The sequence below is a fragment of the Pinus tabuliformis genome, chromosome X (assembly GCF_031772625.1).
Source record: "Pinus tabuliformis cultivar Carrire ecotype Pingquan chromosome X, CPIR1, whole genome shotgun sequence".
Taxonomy (NCBI): domain Eukaryota; kingdom Viridiplantae; phylum Streptophyta; class Pinopsida; order Pinales; family Pinaceae; genus Pinus; species Pinus tabuliformis.
Genome location: NC_142308.1, coordinates 962,741,657 through 962,750,636, shown reverse-complemented (window position 1 = coordinate 962,750,636; position 8,980 = coordinate 962,741,657). Strand labels below are relative to the sequence as shown.

At 41.6% G+C, this 8,980-nt stretch overlaps 1 non-coding gene across 1 annotated transcript; it reads left to right on the top strand.

Annotated features, from left to right (window-relative positions):
• The first annotated feature begins 3,619 nt into the window (after window positions 1-3,619).
• On the top strand, window positions 3,620-3,706 carry TRNAS-GGA (transfer RNA serine (anticodon GGA)). The gene has a single exon. It is a non-coding gene; the product is annotated as a tRNA-Ser (tRNA).
• The last annotated feature ends 5,274 nt before the right edge of the window (window positions 3,707-8,980 follow it).

Here is an 8,980-nt window from a genome sequence, read left to right as displayed (position 1 = left end):
CCCATTCAATATTTCTTGGCCTACTATTGGCCAAACTACTTGGGCACTGGGTTTGATGTGAGTGGGATCAGCCAGCCATGCTTCATAATTGGAGAAACGAGCGCCGTGAAAGTACATCCCACTTAGCCAAATAAAGATGATGGCTAGTTGACCAAAATGAGCGCTAAAGACTTTGCGAGAAATCTCTTCCAAATTATTAGTATGGCTATCAAAATCGTGAGCATCAGCATGTAAGTTCCAGATCCAAGTGGTAGTATCAGGGCCTTTAGCTAGCGTCCTTGAGAAATGACCAGGTTTGGCCCATTTTTCAAAAGAGGTTTTTACAGTATCTCTATCCACTACGATCTTTACTTCCTTTACTTCTGGTTCCGGTGAACGAATGGTCATTGAATTCTCCCCTTTTCAAACAAGACTTAAATAATAAGAAACCTGCCAATAGCAATTAGTGAACTTACGAGAGATATATCTCAACTCGTTTCTCCCTTTATTTTCTAGTTTATGACTGGAGCAACTATGATACGGAGTCAATCTGAGGCAGGTGTTCAATTTTATTATGACATATCTTTGAGGTGCTCAATGGACTGTGGGCTTTTATCATGCAAAAAAGCCTTTTTTTTTGTAATTTTAAAAAGCAACGGTGATTATTACACCGTTTCTAGATGGATAAATAAATATATATATATATATATATATATATATATCCATTTATTGATACTCCTCCATATGTCCCATATAAAAGGCCATCCATTATAAATCGTTATTCATGGATCATTAATGAAAAAAATCTCCGGATGGATTTTACCCCTATTAAGAAGATCCATCAACAATCCAGAATCAGAATAGGTATTCTTTTTATATTGTAAATATATTCCTATAAGATGTCGACGAAATAGAATCTAATTTTTGGGAATATTCTGGAAAAATCCCATTGATTTCGAGTCAGATATTCAATAATGAAAACGATTTCCCAATAATAGAAATTTTCATTCTCCAAAGCATCCTGTAATCTTTAACCAATTTTGTGCTTCGATGTAATTGCCCGGAGCAAGTGCTATAGCTTGTTCCCAATACTCAGCAGCTTGATCGAACCAAGCCTCCGCAGTTTCAGGATCTCCCTGTCGAATGGCCTGTTCTCCTCGGTCGGGATAGGTAAACTTGGAAAAGTTTTCTTCCCTCAGAACCGTACTTGAGAGTTTCCTACCTCATACGGCTCAATCCACTATTCTTTAGTCCTCTACCAAAATTTCCAAAGAATTGGAGATGATTCATTGGGAGTTCATATTAACCAAAGGACCAAAAAAAGTCAATGACATGAGTTTCTGATTTAACTTCCAATCAATTCAATGATCAGGTTCTATCTTTTCTCCTACCCTCAAAAAGATGAAGTATATCTCTTTCTATACTTCAGATTGATTGTCCAAATCAAAGTCTTTTTGCAAGGTAACTATCTCAGTTCCGTATAGAATTTTTGGAGAGTACTCTCTGGCTGGAGTACTTCACATCTTTAGGATCTGATGCTACACTGCGGCTCAATAGCTTAGTAGATCAACTCTATTACATAAGTTGATTCCTGATTCTTGTCAATGAGCAGATTTGATCGTATCATAATTGATCTTTATGGTGCTTCCATCATCAATTGAATTTATTATCCATGGAATATTTAGGCTCTATCTATTCATATTCGGGCTCCTATGAGAGTCTTTTTCGCTACAGCTGATAAAATACCGTTACTTGGGACGGTGCATATGTAGAAAGCCTTTTCTTTTGTCCTTACTCGTAGTAGTTATTAACTAAGTTATTCTATGGTACAGATAGTCGCACGTAATGACAGATCAAGGCCGTATTATTAAGAGCTTGTGGTAAGGATGGGTTCCGTTCTAATGCTTGGAAATAATATTCCAAAGGCTTCGTATGTTCCCCATTACTTGTATGCACAAGACCTATATTATATAGTATATAACTTCGATCATAAGGATCAGTTTCTAGTCGCATAGCTTCATAATAATTTTGTAAAGCTTCCGCATATTCCCTTTCCGATTGAGCTGACATTCGTTACGGTCGTTCATTCCATTGAAATGATCTCTGCTTCAAAACCGTACATGAGATTCCCACCTCATACGGCTCCTCCTTTCTTTACAGTAGGTAATATGGGGAGTAATCTATGGAATTGAAAAAAAAAAATCTGACCCAATATTATGAATTAACAGGGGCTAGTGTATTTCCAATGAATCTCTAGCCATCCTTCTTGCAAAGATTCTTTTCCAAATACCAAGGATCTTACTACTAGGAATGGAACCTCTAACAATTTCTTTGTTCTTAACGCCCTGTATTCTCCGAGGATTAATCACTTCAACAATCTCCGATGGTTCCATAATAAGGGTATCCGAAGTACAAACGAGATGGATGTTTGTTGTCCCAACCATTCTCACTATCCTTCAGAAAAGGGTAATGCATATGGGCTATAACGAAGCTTTTGTGTTGTCGATTTCCATATGTAGTGCTTTCTCCCCCCATGCGCGCCTGTCAAATAGGTTCAACTATACAAGCAAGGCCTATAGCATAGGTGTAACCTTACGCTCGGTACTAAAATCCTCAGGAGATGAAAGCATCTAAAGGTGCATTGACCGGGGATACACGACAGAAGGAATTGTTCTATCTCCAGAACTCACCTTCACTGAGCATAAGTTTTATTTTACCCAATTTTTATTCCCGAATACCTTACCTTTTCTTTCCCCAAAAAAGAAGAACGGAAAAAATATCAAACCACACCATCTTTGTAATAGGTAAATGCTTCTTTCTCCCCCAGAGCCATCGAGATTATTCGCAATAAGATATCTGCTACAATTGTGAAGGTCTTATCAATAAAATTGTCATTTCTCTGAGATCTAGGCATAGTCAATTACAGATTTGATAATTTCCTTCATTCCCTTACGCAAATGATTCCATGAACAAATTTTTTTCTGGTGCACAATACCATAAAATGGATTTCCTTACAATCGTAAATATGTTCTCATTCTATCTATTCCAATCTATTCTTTAAAATTAGAATAGATAGGGAATAAATTAAATAATTGTTCATTAGTAACATGAATAATAATGGAAAAAGGCTCGTATTGAAAGAATAATAGATTGGGTAAACTCGGGAAGTCCAGTTCGATTATGATCCAAACAAAGAAAGAGTTAAACGATCGAGCATTGCATAATGAGAATGAAATGCCTACCCAACAATTGTGTGCTTTATCCATATAGATAAAAGAATATCGGAAAATATAGTCATCATGACACAGGATCATTGCCAAAGAATTAGTTCTTATACAATTGATAAGATGATCACTACAGATCTATATATGATCATAATATGGAATGGATCAGTTAATCTGTCTTAAATTAGTGATTAGGCGATCCGAATACGTCAGATTAACCGGGATGATTGAGGATTTCCTAAAATAAGAGGAAGTTGTAAAAAATGTCCTTTCGTCTTTCCGGGGGGGATTGAATCATTACCTTATTTATTTCCGAAAGATTGAACTGTTCGTACCCGAAAAAAAAAAAAAAGAATTTGTTTCGTAAGGAAGTTGCTATTGACTCATTTTATTAATTAGAACCAAGAGATCTTATAGGAAAGATGGCCGAGCGGTTCAAGGCATAGCATTGGAACTGCTATGTAGGCTTCTGCTTACCGAGGGTTCGAATCCCTCTCTTTCCGTATTTTCACCCTACTATCTATTTTCTTCTCATGCATTGTTTTTCCAATCTATTGAATCCCAATAGGACTATTTCCTAATTCCAGGATCAATCTACCTCTATTTGTAATAGAAAAAATAGAACGAACATTGGTTCGTGGTATGGGAAAAGTAAAGACTATTTTAAGAAGCAATAAAAAAAAGTATCGCAGATAACAAGTAACGTACGTAAGGATTATAAAATGTCTCCTTCGGGGAAGAGAAAAAGAAATTGCCCTGCGCCTGCAGGGCGGGGGCGCGGGCGGCCTAGGTGGCCCTGCACAAGGGCACGGGCGGCCCGGGAATCGCCCTGCGCTTGCCGGGCGGGGGCGCGGGCGGCCCGGGTGGCGCCTGCACGAGCCGTGCAGGCGCCACCCGGGCCGCCCGCGCCCCCGCCCGGCAAGCGCAGGGCGATTCCCGGGCCGCCCGTGCCCTCGTGCAGGCGCCACTCGGGCCGCCTGCGCCCCCGCCCTGCAGGCGCAGGGCGATTCCCGTGCAGGCGCCACCCGGGTCCCCACGCCCCCGCCCGGCAGGCGCAAAGAAATTCTCGGGCAGGCGCCACTCGGGCTGCCCGTGCCCCCGCCCTGCAGGCACAGGGCGATTCCCGTGCAAGCGCCACCCGGGTCGCCTGCGCCCGCGCCCGGCAGGCGCAAGGCGATTCCGGGAATTGCCCTGCGCCTGCCGGGCGGGGGCGCGTGCGGCCCGGGTGGCGCCTACACGAGGGTTGCTTGTGCAGGCACCACCCAGGCCGCCCGCGCCCGGAATCGCCCGGCGCCTGCCGGGCGGGGGCGCGGGCGGCCCGGGTGGCGCCTGCACAAGCCGCACGCCACCCGAGCCGCCCACGCCTGCACCCGGCAAGCGCAGGGCGATTCCCGCCCCTCGTGCAGGCACCGCCCGCGCCCCCGCCCGGCAGGCGCAGGGTGATTCCCGGAATAGCCCTACACCTGTCGGGCGGGGGCGCGGGTGGCGTGCGGCTCGTGCAAGCGCCACCCGGGCCGAGAGGGGGCGCGAGCGGCCCGGGTGGCGCCTGCACGAGGGGCGGGAATCGCCCTGCGCCTGCCGGGTGAGTGGCCCGGGTGGCATGCGGATCGTGCAGACGCCACCTGGGCCGGGCGGGGGCTCGAGCAGCTCGGGTGGCGCCTGCACGAGCCGGAGGGGTGGCGGGTGCGGGCGGGCGAGGGCGCCCGGAGGGGTGGTGGGTGACGACGCCCGGGCCCGATGGGCGGGCGGGTTGGGGGAAAGGTAGGGAGGGCACCCAGAGGGGTGGGGCAGGCGGGTGAGGGCGCCCTGAGGGGTGGGGCGGGCGGGTGAGGCCGCCCGGCGGGGGGCCGAGTGAGGGCGTTGAGCAGGGTGGGGCGTGTGGGTGGGTGAGGGCGTTCGGCGAGGCGGCGGGTGAGGGCGCTGGGAGGGGTGGGGCGGGCAGGCAGGTGGGTGGGTGAGGGAGTTGGGCGGCGTGGGGCGGGTGAGGTCGCCTAGCCCGGCCGTGCGGGCGGGTGGGTGGGTGGGGGGGGGATTAGGGAGGGTTGGGGTGGGCGGGTGAGGGCGCCCGGGCCGGGGAGGGTTGTGGGGGTTGGGCCGGGGCGCCCGGGTGGTGGAGCGGGTGAGGGCACCCGGGCCGCTTGGGGGGGGTTTGGGATGCTTGCGGGGGGCGGGTGGGTGAGGGCGCCCGTGCCATGCGGGGGGGTTGGGTGAGGGCGCCCGAGCAAAATGTTTTATTCGTGATTTACTTTTTTTACACTAGAATGTTAATGCATGTCCTTTTGGAATATGAGGGGCGGTGGGTGGGGCGATTGTTGATTAAAATCTATGATATATTTTCGTTGTTAATTTAAGTTAACATGTTTTTATTATTTACTGATTTATGTGTTTCTATTTTTTAGGAAAATGGCATCAAAGAGAATTTAAGTGAATCTTTCTGGACCAAAGACTCATAAGGTGCATCTAAAAGAAACATTGGTGAACGAACTCCACCTGAGCTCATGACTAAAAATCTTTCAAGTGCCTCAAGTGATAAGAAGATGATTTCAGACTGGAAGAATTCGAAAGAGGTGAAATTTCCATCAAGAATGTGGTATGTGAAAGAAAGATAAAGCACAAATGTGAATATATATCTATATATCAATATACCGAATGATAATGGAATTTTTAAGGTGATGGGAAGAGTCGTAGATATGTGTTCGGTACCAGACACTGAAGTTGTTTACGTACTTACAAAAGCTCCCAAGTCACATGAAAGGGTTAAATACCAACTATCATATTCATTGTATGACACGAGAGAGGTATCTACAAAGTTGTGTAGTCAAATCGTAAATGAGATGACACAAAACATTGTAAGTATTGTTATTTATATTTGTATTTTGCGTTTTTTAAAGTGTCTCGCTATATTTTTTAACTTTGTTTTTTATTGACATATGATATTTTGTTTGGCAGAATTTCGTTGAAAGTTGTTCAATTAGGTTGGGAGGCATTCATTTCATTGAGAATGATATCATGAAAGTTATCAACAGTTTTTACTCAATGTGAGGAGAAGATATGGAAAATAGGCAAAATGAAGTAATTGATAATGCTACAAAACTACATCCAAGAATAAAAAAAAAAGGTCTCTGGTGGATAAATCTAGCAAGGGTAAACAAGTTACTTTTGAGAACGATGAAGTTGAAATTGACAATGAAACATATGTTGTCATTACTGAAGATGACATTAGAACTGAGAATAGCCATAAAAATCCAAAAGTAACAATGACCAAGAATAACTCTGTTGGGAATTTTATGACCAAGAAAAGTAAAGTTGATGATTTTGAAGCAGTCATTACCAGCAGTCAAGAACCTAGTGAACCTTCAAAAGAAAGCAGAGAAATCATTACACCAGGAGCTAATTTAGAAGATGGCATTATCAAAACAAAACAAAATGTCATTCGAGAGAATTTGACAAAGAGAAACTTAATTGATGGTGGTCGCACATTTCAGCTTAATGTCAGGCAAACCTATAAAGCAAGTGAAGGACAATGTCAATATCAAGTTAGAAAGCCACATCATCTGCATGTTCACAACTTGAAAACATTGATGAGGTACAATCCATATGCTCATGTGGTTAGTTATGTGCTTCTTGTTGATCCACTTCAAGTTCCCAACAAAGAAGTATTTGATAAGTCATAATGTTTTGAATACAATTATTATGTGCTTGGGGGGAACCATTCTGTAGAAGCTCAAAGACAATTGATGGAGGAATATCCTAATAACCCATGTTTTGAAACAATGAAATGTATCATTTACGCTGGTTTATCTGATACAAAAGCAAAGTTAGTGGCATGGGATCATAATTCAGATAATGAATATAGGATGTCTATGAATTTCATCCAAAGGGTTAGATTTATTCATAGTGAATTTGAAAAAAAATGTGGTGGGGATAGGACAAATGTTACTGCAAATTTCCGAAAGGAATGTTGTATGGAAATAGGATATCAAATTGAAGAGAAAACCAATTCAAAAGGTGGAAAATGCAGCAAACATAGTGATTTATTCAGAGGTGTTGATAACATTTTTCAATTGGCATTTAGAACTGGAGATGTTTGGAGGTTGATTGATGAGATTTTTAGCATGTGGGAAGACATTGCCATTAAAAACCAGAAGGTCAAAAATTCTAAGCCATTCATATGTGGCAACAGTAAATTAGCTCCTGAAATGAAGCATCTTCCAGACGATATGACTATCACACCTTGGAGGGCGATGCAAGGAGTGAAAGATGAAAAAATTGTCAAAACAATATTATCTCGTGTGAGGTCAGGGGAATCATCATTGGAGGAAATGTCTGAAGAATTTCAAAAGTAAGTTTGTTGAAATATTTTTATTTATTTCTAGATTATAATTATATTTTAAATAAAACATGTTGTTCTTGGTAGTATTTTTTATACATATCATTATATCAACTTTTTGTTACTTTATCTATGCAGTCACAAAGTTTACATGAAAATTCAAGAAAAAATGGTTAGATTGTTGAATGAAGATAGTTGGGATGATGTCGTACGCAACTATCCAAATTCAAGTTCTACATCAACATTAAAAGCTTTTTATCTTGCATTTAAAAAGGTATCTTGATTTATACATTCATTTTTATTCACCTGTGTACTATTTTTTGTTTATTACTTACACATATATTTGTTTATTTTATAAAAGATGAGGAAGGATGATAATGGATTGCCAGATAGTTTCAAAACCTTTATTGAAAAAATAAAGATCGAAAGGCTGAGGAAGCAACGTATTAAGGATATTCAACTTGATCCAACTCTTAATCATTTCATTTGGAATGGGCTAGACACCGTTCGATATCAAGTAATACAAGGCGACTGTGAAGACATTGCTAAACTCATACCTAAAAGGGATTATGCTCTAGTCATTGCAGAGATTCCCCATGGTTTCAATATTCCAAACATTGACTATGATAGTGACCCTTATACTTATCAAGCTTTTAGTAAAGTGGTAGTGGGATTTATAGAAGTCACGTCATCACCATTATGGAGATTTGTGACATTTTATTCAGACACACAATTGGCAATGATATTGTCAAGCTTCAAGGGGGAAACAAATTCAAGGATGCAGCTTACATGGTAAGACGTTTAAAATGTATATTTGATTAATGTTGAAAAAATTATTTATGTACAAGTTAATTGAACTTTTATTATTTCATGTTACAGGGAAAAGTCAAATTTTCTTCACAATGAAGATCAACAATTTATAAATGATTGTGAGTTCATTCATATTGATAGTTGGGCAAAAGATGATAACCATATGTCTATGATTTTTAATCAGGTAGACAGAAAGAGTCATAGCCAAATACTGACTTATGATGTTGTTGTGAGAAAACTAACATATGAAGACAAAGAAGCAAAAGGAGAGATAATTAACATTTATCAAAAACCACAATTATTGATTAACTATCTTATAGACATTTGTTCAAATGAAGGAGATTGGGTTCTGGATTTATTTTCTGGCTCAGGTAAGTTTTATTATATGGAATTGAATTTCAATATGTTATTTTTTTAATTAATATGTCATTGTACTAATTTAGTTCATTATTTCTTTTGTGCTTGATAATTAGGTACAACACTAGCATGTTGCCTTCAAAAAGGAAGAAATTGCATTACAATTGAAAAAGATCCAGTACAGTGCAATTTCATTCAGCAAAGAATTAATGTGTTTCAATTTTTTCCAGATGCAATGCAAGAAATTGGGTTGAAGAAATGGGACTTTAGTGAATCACAT